At 36.1% G+C, this 22189-nt stretch overlaps 1 protein-coding gene, 1 non-coding gene and 1 pseudogene across 2 annotated transcripts in view; 1 reads left to right on the top strand and 2 right to left on the bottom strand.

Annotated features, from left to right (window-relative positions):
- The window catches only part of PLS3 (plastin 3), a 76100-nt gene that overhangs the window by 5352 nt on the left and 48559 nt on the right, over positions 1-22189 (top strand). The window lies entirely within an intron of this gene.
- On the bottom strand, positions 8991-9062 carry TRNAT-AGU (transfer RNA threonine (anticodon AGU)). Its single transcript has one exon. It is a non-coding gene; the product is annotated as a tRNA-Thr (tRNA).
- LOC140691758 (ferritin light chain pseudogene) lies at positions 18132-18661 on the bottom strand (annotated as a pseudogene).

Here is a 22189-nt window from a genome sequence, read left to right as displayed (position 1 = left end):
ATATTTTTTCCCTCCAGTATTGTGCCAAATAGCCTATTAAAGCCATTAATGTGGTGGAATTTTTTTTTAACCCTTCCCAAGTAACTACTGAGCAGTATTTTGGTGTTCATTGGTAATCGTTACAAAATCCTTTGGCTTATTATACTTCATTCTTAGTTTTATGATTGCCTGTAATACGAGGTTTTGTGCAAAGCTGCTCAGGAAAAAATCAAGCGTTTCTCTGTATAATTGCACTCTAAATTGCATATGCAGGTATGGATAATAATGCACATAATCTGTATGTTTAAGTTGTATGCCATCATTAACACAGAAAAGATGTGAAGTTAATGGAGATCTTCATTTGAAAAACAAACATGTTTTGGGCTAGAAGACTTCTGAGGGGTCATGTTCTACCCCCGCCCTCAAAACAATTAACTTGGAATTGATTTTCAATGTCTGTTTTCACCTTGCCAATTACATGATGGTTCTTTGTCACTCTTTGCGTTATCATGCATTTTTATTTTGTAGGCTAAAATTGTTTGATAACATTTGTTTAAGTATCATTCATGTAGTGATAGTACTTAATGAGAATGAAATAAGCAGAAAACCCTGAGTTAAAGGACTTTTGAAATAACCTGGTATCATGACTAGTTCTGAAGAGGGTTCTTTTTGCTAGTAGAAGTCATTTTCTTTTGTAAATTCTGAGCTCTTATTTCTAACATCTCTGGTTTAAAAGATTAAATAGCAAATCATTTTTTTGTAATGTTGTAACCCATTGATTGAGAATACAACTGATTCTCTTAAGCGGTGTTTAACTTATATGTATATATAAAATTTGTTTATATATAAAGTGTATCTATAAAGTTTTTACTTTCTATAAAATAGAATTTGTGAGGGCAGTATAATAGCTGTGAATTTTCATATTATTGCATCCTACATTATATGCTCTAATTACAGTGTTGCACTCAGACTGACATTCTGCTGTTGACACTGAATAATATATTGTCTTTTGTAGACGAATGTAATTTTTAAGGTTTTTACCTGTATTTCTTAACTTGCTTATATATTACCACTTTTGCCATTTCTTACTCTTCTTTTTGATGTTTGGGAGTTGGTATTTCAGGTCAGGGAGAATTACCATTTAAGACTGTCAAGTGTTTTCTCAGAGGTGAAAATGGTAAATGATTCCTAGGGTATATCCTATTGCTATCAGTATATATGATTTAGTTAATCTGCTGGAAAATGTCTTAAGTGGTTGTGTACTTAAGATGGGCCATAGTAAAAATTTTAGAGGAAAACATAAAAGAGTTTATAAAGAAGAAAATAAAAATTACTCATAATTGTACCATTCGTTCATATTTTTTAATCTGTTTCTTGTGCAGAAAGTAAGATATTTTAAAATTGAGATCATACTGTATATACAGTGTGTATCCATTTTTTCATGTTTTTATGTTTACATGTTTTCATGTAATCAGATATTTTTGAAAATGTGTAAATTACTGCATGCTATTCTATATAATGGATATTTCATACTGTATTTCACGAATCCCAGATTGTTGAAAGTTGGCGTTCTCTCCCTATCTTATAGATAATGCTTCAGTGAACATCCTGAGGCAAAAACCATTTTGTGACTCTGATTATTTCTTTGGGATAAACATTTAGAAGAGAAATTGCAAAGATTTTTGTTTTTAAAGATGAATTCCTTTGACAGTCTCTGAGATTTAAACATTGGGTTAAAAAAAATAGCCGTTCTTTATATAGCGTTTCCTATGTGGCTAAACTGGAGCTGGTTTAGGTAAAGTATATGTCTTGGACATATTTTGGTTTCCTCTGATCTAGTTAGCAGGTGCAAGGCAGGATGAAGTAGAATCCGTGGGGTGTACAATCATAGGAAGTTCTATTTTTTGAAACGGAACTGTTAATGGGGGAAGGGAGACAGGTTTGTATTTAAGTAGCCTTTAGATTTCAGGTTGCTATAAAACTCAGTTCAAGTATACAAAGCTTATTTGTGACCACAAACCTTCAGTATCCTAAAGAAACTTTTAATCCTGAAGTTGGTTAGATGGCTGTGTTTGTTGATAGGCTTTTTAATCTCAGGCTATTGGTCTCTTGAAGTACAGCTACACCTCCGAGATATTTCAGTTGGGTTCTGGACCATGGCAATAAAGTGAATCATACCAATTTTTTGGTTTCCCAGTGCATATAAAAGTTATGTTTACACTAGACTGTAGTCTGTTAAGTATGCAATAGCATTATGTTTTAAAAAATGTAGATACCTTAATTTAAAATCCTTTACTGTTGAAAAATGCTTATCATCTGAGCCTTCAGTGAGTCCTGGTAACATCAAAGATCACTGATCACAGAGCACTCTAAGAAATATAATGATAATAAGAAAGTTTGAAATATGGTGAGAATTGCCAAAATATGACACAAGAGACTTGAAGTAAGCAAATGCTATTGGGAAAATGGTGCCAATAGACTCGCTTGACGCAGGGTGGCCACAGACCTCCCAGATGTAAAAAGTGCAATATCTGGAAAGCACAATAAAATGAGGTATGCCTGTTCTTCGACATTCCTCAATAAACTCAAAATTTTATATTTCATTCAGGTTGCTTAAATAATTAAACTCAGATCCATTAGTGGTAAAATTTCTGATGCCGCCAAGTTAGTTTGTGCCCAGTTTAAGTCTATGGTAGATTCCCAAATTACAACACTTGACTTAACAAATATTTTGTATATTTGAAAGGCTCATTGCACACTGCATCTGTCTCTCTAAACTTACCCGTGCTGCCTCACAGACCCTTTCCTGATGTTTGTCTCTTTCCCCCAGTTCACCAGTGGCACTAAGGACCATGTTGCTCTGGGCATCCCATGATGACCCAGAAGTGGTGTGGAAAGTTTTGTCTGACCGACAGCTCATTCTCACCACCTCCTTTTTCTGTTCTTCTCAGAGAGATCATGTACCTGCTAGGTGTCATAGTCAAGATGGATTTTAGCATAAAATATGAGTTCCAATGGTTTTGCTATTTTATATGTCTGTGACACTGGGGAAGTTTCTTAACTCCTCAAAACCTCAGTTTCACTATAAAATCGGGATAATGTCACTTGTTTCCTTAAAACCGAGAACATTTATAAAGAAATTAACGTATAGTAGGTCCTCTATCAATCTTCCCATTTACAGGGCAATTAATGTTGCCTTAGGTGATCTTTGTCAGGTATCTGTATCTACCTCTTCATTTGCCTCTAATTTAAACTTTTTTTCCTGAAGTATCACCATTCAAGATAAAGTAGTTTATTTTTTCTGTTTTATTTAATAGTATTGTGAAAATATGACTTTCTAATGCTTTTTATTACAAATGGGGAGGATTTTAACAATTTTCCAGGTTGAAGAAGCTTCCTGGCATAGCTAAGAAACCTTTTTTACCATTTAATTTATCCTTTTATGAGGATATGCCATCCAGCAGTCTAAATTCACCCTCAAAGGAAAATTGGAAACATGACTCTTTTAATATATATTACAGACACGATTATAAACTAATTGCCACTAACAAATATAGCTTAGATTAGGATGAAAGGTAATAGGTAATGTTGCTGCCTGATTTTTGAGGGAAGAAAAAAAAGCTTCAAGTTCTTCAATGTTTCTACAATGGCAGAAATAGTCTTAACATTAATGTTTAGAAGTTTACCTTTGAAAATATGGGAGAAAAGAGAATAAACTAGTGAAAACTAAAAATGCTGGGGAAGACAGAGAGTTATAAATTAAATCTGACATGTAGCCTTTAAACATGGGTGAATCCAAAACATATTAATCTTAAATTTACAATGCCCATTATTTCCTCTAGTGGAAGTTTTCAAAAGCAAAAACCAGGAAATGATGACGGACATTGACACATTCAGTAAATATTTTGAGCAGTTTGTGGGTCTCGAATTTAAAGCTACAGTTGAATCATTTTTGCAAGTGATTATAAATAATTAAAATTTTATATTTTGTCTTAGTGACAATTAAAAAAACAAATATAGCCAAGTAAGCATTAAGTATAGATAACCAAAAAGTAATATTGATAGATTTACGTGTTTAAAAATATAAGCCAACCCATACATTTGGTGTCTTATCCTAAATCAAAGTGTTCCAGCATTAGCTGGCCCCCTGAGGGAAAAAAAAAGCAAACTAGAATATATTTACAAATGCAAATAGAAGGTGGCACAGTTCCCTAACCAGAGAAGATTTGTGTAGAGATGAAGGGAAGTTTGTTATGTTAAGTCAAGTACCTTTAAATATGTAAGGATTATATAGAAGGCCTACAGGCCATATATAAATAGATGTAAAACTCAGGAAAACTTTAAAATGTGCCCAAATATATATTGAAATAGTACAAACTATAGATGGAGAAATAGTTAGCCAAAGATAATAACATGGACGATGCCTTAATTAGTCTGTTTGTGAAATGGCTTCATCATTCAACTAAAATTAGTTTTTTAATGAAGACTGTTAGGTGCTGACATTACAAAGATGGATAAGACACTCCTTCAGTCTAGTAGAAGAGAAAAGTAATATTGAATTTCATGAAACCTAAAAATATTCCTACATGTAGAAAAGGAACTTAAATACGGCCTTTTTTCTCAACATAAAATAATTTCTAAATTTAATCCTTGTGTGAACAAAGACATTCACGTATAACCCAATATAATCAAATCTAAACTGAGAACAAATCAAATTTAAACATTGTTATTTCTTTGCAATAATTATTGCATCCTAAAAAAAGTGCCCACCATGAGTTAATTTTACTTAAATAGAATATTGCTCAGCCTATAAATGAAGGTCAGCAGACACCAGTGTCTTGGAATAAAATAGCCCTTTGGCAAGAAAATGAGCCACACCCCATTTAGTTTTTACAAAAATAAAATTCTTTCCAGCTTTACTAAATTGTAGATGTGCACAGCATCTACTTCTGCAGTAGTTGGTTCTGCAGCTGGGGAAATGTCTGTGTATGCAGAAGCCCTGAAAAACATGGATTTGCCATTACTGGTACAGGCAGCTCTCATATTTTCTGTAGTAGAGCCTTCTGTTAAATTTTATCTGATGCAAAGGTAATAGCAAGTAACTCCAGGTATAGCTGACACCTTTATTTTCTGCCTTGAACTTCTTGATTATCACAGGCTTTAAAATGAGCAGAAAAACCCAGGATTCCAAATCTGATCATTGTTTCATTTGGTGGGAGAGGATCAGATGGATGGACTGTATCTGGGTGTACTCTGTCCGCTGTATATGGGTTTTTTCAAAGACAGTACTAAATTCCTGCCATGTACCATGGGAAGAACTGTACTTCTAGGGAGAAAGGAAAATAAACCCCTTCTCCTAGTTCTTTCACGGTGCACCTAGCACACAGTTGGTCTCCGAAAATACATCTGAAAGAGTATATAAATGGCCATGAATGGGCCTTGCTGATAAAGAAAGATTAAATTGTGAAAACCTAATGTGCAAGTTGGTAACTTATGAACCACTGAATAAAATACATAATGATATGACCCTATAAGAAGACTAAGCAAATGGCTTCCTTGGATTTCTTTCTCTTTTTTAAAAAAATTATTTGCATTTATTTATTTAGGAGGGGAGGTAATTGGGATTATTCATTTTAACGGAGGTACTGGGGATTGAACCCAGGATCTTGTGCATGCTAAGCACCCACTCTACCACTGAGCTTTACCCTCCCTCTTCTTCCTCTTTTGTTTTCAATGAGTGGTCAGGTGTGAATGTTAAGGATGGCACTTTCATTATGAGAACTGCTTAATTTCAGAATCAAAGAGGGAGGAAAAAAGAATCAAAGAGGAAATTGGAACATATAAATTTTTTCACTTTTTAAAACCATTTTATTAAGGTAGAATTCACATTCTGTACCACTCATGTAAAGCGTGCAGTTCAGTGGATTTTAGTATAGTCATAGATACACACAAACCATCACCAATTTTCCAATATTTTCATCACCTCAGAGGGAAATTCCATACTCTCAAGCTCTCTCTCTCCTCAGCCCCCCAACCTCCCCAACCCTAAGCAATCAGTAATCTACTTTCTGTCTATAGATTTCCCAATTCTGGACTTTAATATGAGTGGAACATACGGTCTTTTGTGACCGACTTCTTTCACTTTGCATGTTGTTTTCAAGGTTCATTCACATTGTAGCATGTATCCGTACTTCATTCCTGTTTATGGCTGAATAATAGTCCATTGCATGGCTATACCACATTTTGTTTATCCATTCTTCCATTGATAGACCTTGGGTTGTTTCCACTTTTGGCTATTATGAATAATGGGACATGTTAATGTTAAATGTCTAACCATGAGTCAGCTAATGAGTTAGAAGTGATACTGACAAAATCACACTTCATTTACCACTACTCTGCTGTTATGTAAATCCTTGCTTTACCTCTGAGCAATACTGATTTCTACATCTAAGTGTAGCTGTTTTTTTCTTGTTTCCTGATGCTTAGTAACTTATTATCATCAACTTGTTTCCAGTACTACCTCTTTCCTTAGTAATATTTTTCCTTAAATAATAGGAAGCCTGAAAAAGTTGTGTAATCAGCTTTTCTAAAACTTGCTGTATAAAAGATTTATACAAAATTCCTTGTTTAGACACATTTATTGAGCACCTACTATAAGGAACAAAGGTAAGCAGTATTAAGTATTGCAGAAGTAAATGATAAAAGCTTTGAAACACAAATGTTTTTCAGTCAATCTAAAGTGTTATCGAGCACATCTAATATATTTATTTTTTAAATTTACTTTTCAAGTATGAAATTATTCACAGAACAAAATTCAAAAGCTATAAAGGGACATAAAAGAAAAGAAAACTCTTGCCCCTGACTCCAGTCCCCCATTTCCCTTCCCAGGAGGTGACCATTAGTACTAGTTTCTTGTGTATCCATCCAGAAATAATATTGAGTACATATAACATGTGACATTTCCAGAAGTGCTTGGTGTTTTACATTTAGAAAGTGCAGCATTGAATTTGAGGGAGTCTTTCTTTACCTTTTGACTTTTTAGGGTTGAGCATGAGAAGGAGGGATTATCCAAGGATGATCACCTTCAGTTACAGATCAGAGTTTTTCTTTCAAGCACCTTTGGCCCCAGATTCACCTACATAGCTTCAGATCAAAAGACCTAATGACATCTAGAACCAATCTCTGCCATTATCTTCTGGATTCCACCAGCAGAGAAATTCCTGGACCCAGTTGCCTTTCTCTTCTGGGCAGCTAGCACCTGGCAGGCCCATTAGGAAGGGATCAGTCTCCCTGAGAGAGAAGGGCTGTAGTCCAGTCAAGAAAAGGTACAATTTCAGGGCGACCCATTTGGAACTTCCTATTTAATTACTTAATTCATTTAACAGGACTTTATTAAATTACCAACAGCATGCTAGGCACTGTTATCACTAAGATAAATAAAATAATGTGACATCGTTTGAAGTGCTCAGAGTCTAACCCAGCCACTGATTTTTACAGATGAGGCAACAGAGGTCTAACTGATTTTGACTTGCCCCAGCATGCAGTGGTCGAGGACACTGGTGGGGAATGGGGTCTCCTGATACCTAATCCATCAACTTATGTCTCGCCGTAAGTTTAAACACCACATCCAGAGTCCAGCTTTGTTTAATAGAAATACCTCTTCCTCCCTGAATCAGTTTATACTAACTGGAGTTTTCTTTCAGATGTTAACAAAGAGGCAGATGCCGTGACATTGAAGTTGGCATGAACTTTCTGAAACTCACTTCACCTATAACGTATGCAGTTTGGTTTAACTCAATCAGTTCTTCCAATCAGCTAATGGAAATTCATTAGCAATAGCTTTAAAGTGGTAAATTATTTTCTAGGTCATATTTTCAATCCAGCATACTCTTATGCTAAGAAAGCTGTAGTCTTAATCACTGATCTTGAAGAGTTTCCTATATTGTATTGCATCCAAAGGATTTTGAAAACTCTAATGCCAATATATTGGATTACATTGTAGGATTTATCACTCTTGATTTCTTCTAAACTGGATTTTAACACTCTCAGAGATGTAGCATTTTCTCCTTTGTACTACTCTTCACCAAGAAAAAAATTCCATTTCATTCATTTATTCATTCGCTTATTCAAATATTTACTGAGCACCTCTATAGATTAGGTATTTTCTAGGCACTAGGGATTATACCTGTGACTGAAACAAACAAACATTACCATCCTTATGAAGCTTACATCCTACTAGGGTAAGACAGAAAATGAACAACCATATATATAGTATATTCGATGGTAATGTATTATGGAGAAAATTAAAGCAGAATTGAGGGCATAGGGAGTGGGAAGAAGGGCATTGCCATTTCAAGTCACATGATCACAGAAGGCTTCACTGAAAGGAGGATATTTGAGGCAAGACATGAAGGAAATCAAGGACTAAGCCACGTGACTATCTGGAGAGAAGTGTTACTTAAGTAAATGTTTCTAATAACAGATATCAAAATTGTCTTGCATTGGTGGGGTTTTGCCCTGAAATTCTTTATATCAGCTTGTTATTTTGGTATTGAACAGAAAAAAATACCTTGTACCCCAGATCAAATGCTCCAGTGGAGACATGAATTGACTGTATATAAAGCTATTATGATGTCAGTAGTTATGTCTATAATGTTTTGGAAAGATTAGTGGGAATAGTGTTTAAAATAGGGTATGAAATTGTCACAAGTAGATATTCTTCCGTTTTCCCTATCAATTTAATTATACTATATTCTGTGTTTAGTTCTGAGTTAGATTTTTAAATTGAACTTTTAAAAAAATTTTTTAAGTTTTTTGGAGAGAGAAGGTAGTTAGATTTATTTATTTGTTGGTTTTTTTTTTTTCCTGCAGGGGGAGGTAATCAGGTTTATTTATTTATTTGTTTGATTTTTCAGTGGAGGTACTGGGGACTGAACCCAGGACCTCAGGCATGCTAGACATGCGTTCTACCACTTGGGCTATACCCTCCCCCTTTATTTGTTTATTTTTAGTGAAGGTACTGGGGATTGAACCCAGGACCTTGTGCATACTAAGCACACACTCTACCACTGAGCTGTACCCTCTGCCCTAGTTGAACTTCTTACTTTGTGGAATTGTAGATTTGTAAGAGATAAAACAGAGGTTCTGTTTTCCCCAGCAGTAACCCCTTGCAAGACCATAGTGAGCTATCAAAGCCAAGATGTTGGGGAAGGGTATAGCTCAGTGGTAAAGTTCATGCTTAGCATGCACAAAGTCCTGGGTTCAATCCCCAGTACCTCCATCGAAAAAATAAATAAATAAATAAACCTAATTACCTCCCCCCTGCCAAAACAAAAAAGTGTAAAAAAAGAAGCCAAGATGTTGATACTGATACAGTCAAGATGCAGAACAGTTCCACCACCACTAGAATCCTTTTCCTTACTCCTTTGTAATAGCCCACACTCCTTCCTCCCTCTCCTGCCCCCACCCACCTGCCCCATCTCTACCCCTGGAAACGACTAATATGTTCTCCATTTCTAATTTTTGTCATTTCAAAAATATATAAATGGAATCAGGGTATGCAACCTTTTGGCTTTTTTCATTCAGCATAATTCTTTGGAGATTCATCCAAGTTGTGTATAGCAATACCGTCTTCCTTTTTATTGCTGAGTAGCATTCCATGGTGTAGAAGTACCACAGTTTATTTAACCATTCACTCATTGAATGACGTCTGTGCTGTTTCTAGTTTTTCCTGTTACAAATACAACTGCTACAAACACTTGTGAATCGGTTTTTCCATGAATGTAAACTTTTATTTCTCTGGGATTAATGCCCAAAGAATTCAATCCCTGGGTCATATGAGAGTTGCATGTTTAATTCTATAAGAAACTGCCAAGATGTTTTTTCCACAGTAACTGTACCATTTAATCTCCCACCAGCAATGTATGAGTGGTCCAGTTTTTCTACATCCTTGTGAGCATTTGATATTGTCACTTTTTTATTTTAGCCATTCGGATAGATGTGTAGTGATACCTCATTTGGGTTTCATTTTGCATTTCTCAGCGGTTAATGATGTTGAGCATCTTTTTATGTGTTTATTTCCTGTCTGTGTATCCTCTTTGGTGAAATAACTGTTCATATCTTTTGCCTATTTTCTAATTGGATTGTTTTTTAATATTGAGTTTTGAGAAGTCTTTATATATTCTAGTTAACAATCCTTTGTCAGATATGTGGTATACAACTATTTTCTTGTGGTCTGTAGCTTGACTTCCCGTGTCTGAACAAGGTCTTTCACAGAACAAAAGTATTTATTTTGACAAGGCCAAATTTCGCAATATTTCCTTTTGGGGATTGTCTTTTTGGTGTCGTGTCTAAGGCCCCTCCACTACACATGGTTCCTGATGAATTTTTCAGATTTTAAAAAAAGTTTCATGGTGATATGTTTCACATTTAAGTCTATGGCCCATTTTGAGTTCATTTTGGTGTAAATCTTTACATAAAACTTACACAAAATGAGGTTTAGGTCCAAGTTTTTTTTTTTTTTTTGATATGGTTGTCCAAATGTTCCAACACCCATCATTCCGCCACTGTTTGCTTTTGCACCCTTGTCAAAAATCAGTTGAACGTATCTGTATGGGTCTGAGTTCTCTGGTCTGCTCCATTGTTCTGCATCTGTTGCTCTGTGACCACACTTCCTTGATTGCTATAGCTACAAGGTATGACTTAAAACCAGGCACAGTGAGTGCACCTACTTTATTTTTCAATATATTTTACCTGTTCTAAGATCTGTTTCTTTCCACATGAAATTTTAGAATAAGCTGGTCTGTGACTACCAAAAAACTATGTTGTCGATGGGAATTGCATGAACAAATTAGAATTTTGAGATTGCACATGTAATGTTAACTGAGTTAAAAATGATAATTCCATAAGGAAGACAATTTAATTTCTTTGATAGTCTCACGCTAGATCTTATTTTTTTTAAGTCTGCCTATTTCATGATTTTTTAAAAATTTTGTGATTTTTATATCATTGAGTATTAATTGGTCATTTCTTTTCAGGAAATAACTTGGATGTCTTTTTTTTTTTTCCATTGCCAAAACTGAAACTTTTTTCAAAGGAATGACACATTCTTGATTTAAGTATACAACTTTCAAGTTCTAAATCATTGTTATGTTTTTGATTTTTAAAATTTTTTGAAGAGTTACTTCTAGAATTTTTTTTATTGAGGTATAGTCAGTTTACAATGTTGTGTCAATTAGAATTTTTAAAGACATCCCCCATTAGATTGCTATTTATAAGACTCCTAAACCTATTGTTCTTCCGTAATGGAAGTATGGTTTACTTCTTCAGTTGTTTCAAACAAATACATTTCCCCAAATAGCAAAATGGAATATGCCACTAAATCATTGGGATTTAGGGTACTGGAGTTTGGGATGCATTTGTTATTTATGAATAGTAAATCAGAAGTTTTTAAATGAAAACTTTTGAGCATTCTCATGCTTTGATCTTTGATTCTGAAAAATAAAATCTTAAAAATTGCAAGAAGAATCTGGTAAACCTCTTAATTCAAAAAGAGCACTTGGAAATGTACAATTAAGGGTAAAAAAAAGATGAGGACTGTTAAACTGATTAGGGCCGAAGAAGAAAGGAAGAGAAAATGTCACCTTGTTGCTTTTGGGTGAAGGAAAAGCGAATGAGATCATGCTTTCGTTTCTCTCTTGCTTTCTCAAGATAAAGCTTTTCCACCCTTCTTTCTGCTTCATGATTCAGGGTGGAAGCACCAAGAAAAAAAAAAAAACCTTTTGGCTCTCTTTCCCATCCTGTTTATATTCTAAATTGGCTTTTATTGTTTTAATAAATGTATCACTGGCAGCCTGTAACATTATGAATATGGTATTAAGTGGTTACATGCTTATAAAGCAGGAATTTTTGAAAATCACAGTCCAGTTATACTACTTTAAACACAATTAACAATTACTTCTCAATAAGGAAACCTTACCTAAGTTATAGCATATGGCTCATAGTTTTAGTATAATTATTACAGTGAAATTTACTACCACCAATGTCAGTGATTTGTTTCTTCCCCACCTACTCCTAACTTTGTTTAGGTAATAGTCACAGCTACAGCAAAACCAATACTACTATGGGGGAAAAAAAGTGTAATTTAAGGAAGAATGCAATATAATGGTATTCATCCTAAACAGATATTCCAACTTCTTTCTTCACATAGAGCTTATCTGCATTTTTTGTGTTTGGTCTAATGAGAGACTTTTAAAAGCTCATTCTCTAAAGCAGGGAATTCTCAGAGCCAGTGAACCTACCATAGTCTACCCCATCAAAAGAACCCTGCTAATGGCTTTAGCCAATTTCTTAGGTAATAGTACCAGGGAGAGGGTAAACTGGGAGACAGAAGAAGTTACTCCTGTGTGGATGACTTTTTGCTAGCAATATGATTTTCAGCAAGTGAAGACCGCAAAAGCCATTTGATTTGTGGCAGAATCAATTATAATGAGAGTATTTAGCTGTACCAGGTTAATAGATTGCCAAATAAAATACTGAGCAAGCAAGACTGGTCAGTTACAATTCAGTTTCTAGAAATCTGAGCCAGCATAGTGTCATGTTTATGGATATAACTCCATCCTCAAAGAAATACAATCAGTGTATCTCAGCAAAAAAAAATAAAAGTGATGGGGTATCTCCCAGACATTTGAATAGTAAGGGCACATAACGCTGTGTGAGACCAGGGTATTTTTGCAGCCAATCTTAAGGATAAATCTACATTGTATTCAGGATGCTGTGTTGAGCCAAACTTAACAATGACCATTATGTGTAGAAAATAGCAACCATTGTTGTTGCATTAAACTCTCTGGAGATTAAAAAAACATTTTAAATTAACCTAATAAAACCTTAATGACAACATAACCAAAGAAATGAACATAACCAGAGAAGAATGGGTAGAAGCACATAACAGTGCAATTGTGGAGTTATACCTGGCAAAGGAACCCTAATATGTGAAGCTGGTGACTGTTTACTTGTCTGAAAAAAGCAATTCCACATTTGCAGCAAATGGATGGACCTAGACATTATCATACTAAGTGAACTAAGCCAGATAAAGACAAATATCATATGATATCACTTATATGTGGAATCCCCCCCCAAAAAATGACACAAATGAATTTATTTACAAAACAGAAACAGACTCACAGGCATAGAAAACAAAATTATGGTTACCAAAGGGGAAAGGGGGGAAGGGATCAATTAGGAGTTTAGGATTTGCAGATAATACTATATACAAAACAGATAAACAACAAGGACCTACTGTATAGCACAGGGAACTATATTCAATATCTTATAATGACCTATAATGAAAAGAATATGGAAAAGAATATATATATATGTATAACTGAATCACTATGTATACACCAGAAACATTCTAAATCGACTATACTTCAATTTTTTAAAAAAGTAAAACAATTCCAAAAGTAAGTACACACACACACACACACACACACACACACACACACACACACACGACGTTTGGATTTTTCAGCTAGGTCTTTAAGCGGGCTATTTCACAATAAGCTCCCAAAGAAATGGAATTAATTTGTGTTGTGTTTTGAAAGTGTATATATATATGTGCTTGAAAGAATTACATGGAAGAATTAGACGGACAGAGTACTTGGTGGTTCTTGAAGTGAATAATGGCAATCTTAAAGGCATTTTGTTAAGACAACGAGGCAGCAGTTTTTCTCTGGGAACACACAGTCTAGCAGAAGACAGAAAATACTCCACACGCAAATATATCTGAACCTCTTCACTGAATGCATTTAACACTTTGAAGTGATGGCAACATCTGGTAATGAGTAGAAACCAGCGTCTTATAAACTATGGCTTCATGTTACCACTTCATCTGAATTAGTCATTTAAGGGGGTTTTATACGTCTTCCTAAGGACTGACAAGGTTAATCTTGTACTGGGCGGGCAGGCAGGAAATGCTGAAGAGGCTTTCTTCTGAAGGTTTCTTGATTTTTTGGTGAGGTCAAAAAGTAGTCGCTTTAAAGTTTAGAAAGCTAGAGCAGTGAGATCTTGACAGATAAATGAGATATTTCTGTCTTTCTGTGTGTGTGTGTGTGTGCGCGCGTGTATGTGTGGCATGTTTAAGGGAAAACTTCATAAAATTCAGAGTTCTTTGTACTTTCCATTCTACTTCTTTTCTCTGAAATTCCATTATTTTCGAAAAGTGGAGAATTTTGAAAAGTGGAGAGTTAAAAACTCACTTCCACTGCCAAATATGATCATGGACTCGGTGCCACTAAAAAGAGGTAACCTACCATTTACTTGCAGATAGTTGTCAGGAGTCATCCTATTTTGTGGAGTTACCCAGTGGGACTAGAGTAGATGCCTTTCGTGTTTATTTACATGATTTGCATTAAAAGTGCTAAAAGTTTGCTCTCAGTTATATAATAAATCACTATAGCAAATGCTGGTGAGTTTAATTCCTTTAGAATGCAGTGTTACTATCATATATTCATGTAATAGATACTTTATAAAATTTGAAAGTAAATATTTATTCCTTAATTTTTTTCTTCCATTTTATTGAGACAGAATTGACATACAGCAGTGTTTAAGTCTAAAGTGTACAGTATAATGATTTGGTCTGCATACATCATGAAATGATTATCACAGGAAGTTTAGTGAACATCCATTATCTTATAGGTACAAAATTAAAGAAATAGAAAAAAATTTTTGTGATGAGGACTCTTAGGATTTGCTCTCTTAACAACTTTCATTTATAACATACAGCAGCATTAATTATATTTCTCATATTGTACATTACATCCCTCATATTTATTTATCTTATAACCAGAAGGTTGTACCTTTTGACTGCCTTCATCCAGTTCCCCCACCCTCCTTAACAGATACTTATTGAGTGTGTGCCAGGCACTGTTTTAGATGCTTGAGATAGATAGGTGAACAAAGACATATCACTGCCCTTCTAGAGCTTAATAAATATTAAAGATTAAAACAGTATAGCAATTTAAAATCTCTTAACTGCTGTCACTTAGCTTTAAAAGACCTACATTGAATGAATTTTGAGAACTGTTTGTTACACATTTTACCTAAAGTTCAAATAGGGAAAAGTTGACAAGTTGTTTTGAATATTATGGCAATAAGCTGGAAGCTGATAATTAAATATTTGATTTTTTGATTCTCACTTTGATTTTTTGTTTATCAGTGTTATAATTAGACCCCTTGAGTAACTAAGGAATGTTATTGGTTTAACTTGTGGGTTTATTCTTTAGAAAGGGCTTAATTTATATGGGAGCGGGGCAGTGAGAATGGACATAGTTGCATTGGAAAGTAAAGTATGGCATTTGTAAATGTTGTTTTCTGCCATTGGAAGAATTATAGAATACTTAATACATTGAATGTTCACCATGGAAAATGAATGTATTGCTCAGTTATTTTTGCATATGTGAGTAGTACAAGAGCTGACTCAAAGGAGATGACATGATGGTTCCCGTCCCAAAGTGAAATAAGATGATGGGGTTGTGGTGGAAAAATAATGTGGTCATGCCCATATTTGCTCACATCTCTTGTTCATTTCCTTTTATAGAGGAAAACCAAAGAGAGTCTCATTTCTTATTTTTTCAGTTTCCTTTTGTATTTTCTCTTCATGCCATTTTCCTTTTTTTTCCCCCTTAAAATTGCATTATCATGATTTGCAATTCAATTGGCTCAAGTTGTGCTTTGTGAAAGCACAGGTACCCCTTAGAATGGTCATAGTGGAGGCATTATACCCATTTTAGGGAATTAATTACATATATGGACACAGACACTCTGAGCTCCTTGGGTGTAAAAAGGCATGTTTCATAAATCTATTTCCTGATGCCATCTAGTACAGTGCCTTTGACAGAGTGGATTTTCATTCACTGTTTGTCTAATTGATGAACATGAGCCAGGAATTTTATTTCTGCTTTCCAAAATACCAAATACTTTCTTAAAAGCTCACGGAATTTTTAAAAACTTATTTTTATGGAAAATTTCAAACCTACAAAGTAAAATAGCATAAGGAACCCCCCAGTTTCAATAGTTACCAATATCTGATGTTCTTATATTTCATCTTTTCTTTCCCCTTCTTTTTTATTTGTTGTTTGGAATTTTGCTTTAAAATAACCCACATTATTTTACACATAAATACTACAGTGCACTTAGTTTTTCATATTTTAAAATAGTAATATTTTCTACATTTCATACAGAGTTTAACTTTCAAACTCCTGTTCTATCTAGTTTAGGTGTCAAAGAAGGAAATTCTTGCTGATTATCAGAAGAAAAATCTGATTTGCTACATATTCTCTGGATAGTTTAAAGTAGTTTTGTAACGAATACATTGCCTTTCTTAATCTTTTAAAAAAGTGTATTAAAAGTTTCTAAAAGCTACACTATCAATGGTAAGTTCTCACCTTGTGGACATGAACCTGATTCTGCAAAGTGTCCTTTGGGGGGGTTAAGCTATAGATTGGTCCCTACAGAATTGATATTAATGAATTAATTTTTCTTTTCACAATTCAACAGCACGGAACTCACATTAAAACCTATTCTGGTAAATTGTATTCTCAGTTTTGAGATTTCTTGTTAAAAACCTATGGACCTTATCTCTCTAAAATTGGGTGACTCCTTCATAAATATTACTAAATAAAGCACCAGTTCTCAAAAAAAAGTATGCCATATAGTCCCTGGGAGATCAGAATTACTTGCATAATAACACTAAGATATTCTTTCCCTTTTCACTGTGTTGACAAAAGCAATGGTGGGTAAAACTGCGGGTGCCTTAGAATGCAAGGCAGCAGCCCCACACTGTATTTATTAGTAGTCTTTGTATTCAACACCATACCCTTCCTGTTAGAAAAAGACCTATAACATGCATTTCATTAATGAATGTCCCTGATGAAGCAGGAAAAATTAATTTTATTACATCTCAACTCTTGGGGATACATCTTTTCAATATTCTGTGTGATGAAATGGGAAGTGCATAAAAAGCATTTCTGCTGCATAGGGATGTATAGGGGTTGTCTTGGGGAAAAGCACTTGTGCAATTGTTTGAGCTGCAAGCTAAACTAGCCGCGTTTTTTAAAAAACAGAAAACCATTTTTACTTGAAAGATCAAATGATGCATTAACTGATTCTTCAGAAGTGAATATTTGGATGCCACACTGATGAGGGATGTTGAAGGTAGGGGAGTATATATGTGTGGATGGGGAGGGCTCTGTGTGAACTCTGTATTCTCTGCTCAATTCTGCTGTGAACCTGAAGCTGCTCTAAAAAATTAAAGTCTATTAGTAAAAAAAAGTGAATATTTGGCAGATATTTTATGAAAAATGAACCAAGTGTGCTTGTCACTGCAAGGACAACAACTGAGAGTATTTGTTGCCAATGATAGTGATTTCAAGCAAAAATTCAGTTCTTGAAAACTTGCATCAGCCACCAAGCCTCGGTACTTTTCTAATGATATTGGTGGTGTTTTTAATGAAAGCAATTTGTTAGATGTTGTAAAATGAAGTTGACAACATTCGGAAGACTTGTATCAAACAATATTGTTCCAAAAGACCAGCACATGATATTACAAAATCAAGCATGGGTAGAAGGTCCACTTAAAGTGCAAGGTAGACCAATGGATTTTAGCGTAACAAGAGTACGAAAAAGTCATTGATCTAGTATCAGATTCCAAAATGCAACAAAAGTTTAAGAAACTACCACTTCTTGTAAACTCGCTATACTTCAATTAAAAAAAAAAAGAAACTACCACTTCTTGAGTTTTCACATAGTATTATAAAGAAGAATATACATAATTATCTGAAAAGGCTCTTAAAATACTTCCTTTTTCAACGTTTCTGTGGGAGGCCATGTTTTCTTCATATACTTGATCTGAAACAACATATTGCAACAGGCTGCATGCAGAAGCAGATATGAAAATTTTACTGAGTTAAACAAAAATGTAAACAATATACTCTTCTCACTTTTTTTCCCTGCAAAAAGCTTTGTTTCCATTTGGTCCAAGGCTTGGGTGAGGGCTCCAGGGTGGTTAAAAAGCTGCCTAGTGGCTGCAGAGAGGCTTCAGGGAGAAGCCCTGACTCCAGAGGGGCTCCTCAAAGGCTGCTGGGTTCCAGAGGCTCCTAGTCTTGCCAGCGAGTGAGCCTTTTCGGGAGCTACTCGCCCAGCACCGCCCGGGGAACCAGCCAGCCCGCCGGCCGAGGTTAGCTGCGTGGTCGCCGTCTTCTGCATGAGTTTCACCTGCTCGTTCCGGAAGCGGCGTTCCCGGAAGTCAGAGATGTGGGCCTGCGCGGTAGAACCCAGGGCACACGGGTGCCAAAGGGCCTGGCTTTGTTATTCTCCATGAGAACAGCAGTTTCCATAGCTTCCAGGGTTTTGCCCCACTCATCACCGGATGGCTTCTGCACATCCTGGAAGAGAGGGCCTGGCCACTCCGCTGGTTTTGCGTTTTCGAAAGAGGCTGGATGCCCTTGTGCTTCGCCTCAGCAGGCTCACGGAAGACGTGACCCACACGCTCCAGAGCCATATCATCACAGGAGAAATAGAAACCCAGAGAGAGGTAGGTGTCGGAGGACCTCAGGTGCCAGTTCACCGGGTGGTTGATGGCGGCTTCCACCTAGATGGAATAATTCTGACAAATCTGGGAGCTCATAGTTGATCAGCAATAAGGAGCTAAGCTCAAAAAATAGTGTTGGTTGGTCTCAGGAGCTGCACATGTTTGAGTGGTTGATTCCCAAGGTTGCGACTGGAAAAGAGGTTGGAGGGTGATCAGAGGCTGGAAGAAGGGGTGCCCCTGGGTCTGTGGGACTGCTGTGCGAACTGCTTCTTCCCACTAGATTTTTTGAAAATATAGTTATTTTTATTTAAGAATGTTATTTATATTAATATACAGTGGGTTTATTGTTATTTTAAAATAAATATCTTTAAAATTTCATAGTTGTAATTTTTTTTTTTAGATTCCACATATGGAGTGATCTCATATGGTATTTTTCTTTCTCTTTCTGGTTTACTTCACTTAGAATGACATTCTCCAGGAATATCCATGTTGCTGCAAATGGCATTATGTTACTGTTTTTATGGCTGAGTAGTATTCCATTGTATAAATATACCACAACTTTATCCAGTCCTCTGTCAGTGGACATGTAGGTTGTTTCCATGTCTTGGCTACTGTAAATAGTGCTGCTGTGAACATTGGGATGCAGGTGTCTTTTTTTTCCTTCTGGATATACGCCCAGGAGTAGGACTGCTGGCCTAGTCGAAATTTCTGATAGTCATTGACAGATCTAACCCACACATCAAAAAGCGCTTTGGGGTCTTTAGGTCCTGAGGCCAGAAAGTTTAGGAACTGCCGAGTTAGTTGGGTTTTTTATTGTTTCCTGTGCTTTCCTATTTCCTTTCCTAGCCTTCTTTTTTGGAATGTCTCAGGACAGAAAGGTGTAGAGCACACGAGTTATTTCTTTGAATTATTTTATTAGCCTGTGAACAGAACACAGATGTCTTTCCCCTGTTTCATTGAGATATAATTGACATACAACATTGTTTTAGTTTAAGATCTACAACATGATTTAATGTATGTATATATTGTGAAGTAATTATTACAAGTCTAGTTAACATCCACCACCCCAGTTACACTTTTTTTTTCTTGCGATGATAACTTTTAAGGTAACTTCTACTCTCTTAGCAATTTTGAAATACGTAATTCAGTATTGTTAACTATATATAGTCACCACAGATGTCTTTTAAATCAGTTACTTACCACATGTGTAGTTCAGTTGATAATTTTTGGAGGACCCACATTTAAATCCTTCAATTTTATTTCAACCTTTTGTGTTAGTGTGCATTAAGGTAACGTATATGATTTAATGTATAATAAGACATCTTATTTTAAAATGTTGATTACTTTGTTATGCAAATATAGAGCTAATATTTATTATTGGGGAGACATCCCATGGAATATTGAAATTAAGATGTTTTTGTGGCCTGTTTTTCCCCCATATCATCACATAAACTGAGTCTACTCGATTCTTAAAAGTGAGACATTCATTCAACAGGAAGTTTGTGTACCTACTACTGTTTCTAGTATAAATTTCCTAAACTTTCCACAATAGCCCAAAATTACAGTAGCAATATCCTGTGTGTTAATTTGGTACTTGTTTTATGTTAGCTCCCCTTTGCTTCGATGCCTCGCTCAGTGTGGGTGTTGTTTGTTTATAAGTCATGAAGATACGTGAAATCCTATTTCATTAAAGGACAATAGATTAGTGTTATTGAGGTGTGGCATGAAGCAGTGTGAGAGGCCGCCATTGTATGTGTCACACCTGGAAAGAATATACCCGGTACTGGGTGTGGTGGGGAGAGCATGACGTTTGAATGAAAGTTGGAGGAGACTTTAAATATAGGACGTCTTGGTCTTGTGTCCTAACTGCATGTCACAGTGATACGTCTATGAAACTCTCATGCAACTTCGGGTGTGCCTCTTTCCTTCCTGTCCACCCTGAGGGATGCGTGTGTCCACAGGTGCTTGTGTGTGAACTTTCAACTTTATGGATTTGTTTGTAACACCTGAGAGTGAGCGAGAAGGAGCTTTTGAACTTTATGGGTACAGATTGGTTACCATTGGCTTTCGTCTGTGTTCATCATGATGAATTTGGAATGCAGTGTAAAAGCTATTTTCATTCTGCAGCCTGCTTATAAAAATGTGAAATGTATTACCCAACCCTTGCCATCATCTTGTATTCCCAAGCCAGTTTTCATTACCCGTAGTAAAAGCAGAGATGCTACTCACACACAGTCACATACACACGTACACAAACACCAACACCCTCCAGCCCCACACACCTGCACCTACTTCACATGATGAGACATTTAGATGATTACAGGATGGGCCACAGACTAAAACTGGTTGAACTACTGACGTGATACAGCAGTCTTTTACGAAATGTCCTGGTATTCACTAAGTAGAAGCTGTCCATTTTTAAAGGGAATATTCATTCCTAGAACTTTCACCACAATATTTTGCAATTGAAATAAATTCCATTCTGTTATGGTGAATAGACTTCAGAATCAACGACTTGGTGTTGACAGATTTCACTGTGATCAAAAATTAGCCTTGGAGTTCAGAAAGCATGAAGGCACATACATTCCAGATGACCAAGAAAGGGAAAGTCAAGGAAGCCGTTTCAAGGTAGCATGGTCACTGAAGAAGTTCAGAACACTTGGGACAGACCCATCTAAGTGTGTTGAAGTGACAAGTGTGGCTGAAGAAAAAGTGAGGCTGGGAAAACCCAACATTTCTGGTCTAACACTGATACTGTCTTCTCACCCGAGGCAATTGCCTGTGCCCCAGTTTTCTCTGGAAATGTGTGATAATACATACATGCATACCCTTTCTTCCAGTTCGCTCAGAGCGCTTGAGCGCTACTTAGCACGTCACACGTCCCTGCCGGGGCACAGGCACGTAGCCCTGCGCTTGTTTCACAAACGGCGAAACCGAGACTCAGGAGAGTTGAAGAGGTTTCACATAGTGAGTCAGCAATGAAGACAGATGGAGAAACACATCCTTTGGCTCCTGCCAGTCTATTCCTTCTGTACCGGATTGTGCTGCCTTTTGATATTTCATGCAATTTTTGCCACTGATGAAATAAATAGAGGTGCTTCCATTAAGGAGACAGAATGTAATCCGGTGTCTGCTAAGGGTGGTTGGTGATGGGGACAGGAGAACACTCTGCCCCCTGACATGGGCTCTCCCGATCCTTCTTACAAGTCACTGCAGTGTGAGTCGCCTCCTTATTCTGGGAATTCAGTATGTTATCATAAAACGCTTCCCTTTATATTATTTATAGAGCACTGGAGGATCTATTATCTCACTTTCATTCTTATTAGGTAGATGGAGCAGATGCTCTTCTGCATGTTACATCCCAGACAGATTATGACCTTGCTGGAGCCAGACCCTCTTATGAACGTATCTCATTTAATCATCATGGCAACCCTGTGAAGTATGTGGAATTAGCTCCACTTTTATAGATATGAACCTAGGACTCAGAGAAGCTAAGTGATTGGTTCAAACTCACACAGTCTGTCAGACTCCTAAGGCCCTGATGCCCTGACTGCGCTCCGTTTCCTTTCAAATGATTGACTTCCCCTCTGTCGGTCTGTATTTGAAGTGGTCTCTTGAGCCTCA

This window comes from Vicugna pacos, chromosome X, assembly GCF_048564905.1.
Source record: "Vicugna pacos chromosome X, VicPac4, whole genome shotgun sequence".
Taxonomy (NCBI): domain Eukaryota; kingdom Metazoa; phylum Chordata; class Mammalia; order Artiodactyla; family Camelidae; genus Vicugna; species Vicugna pacos.
The sequence above is the reverse complement of the archived record's forward strand: the minus strand, read 5'-3'. Positions and strand labels throughout refer to the sequence as shown.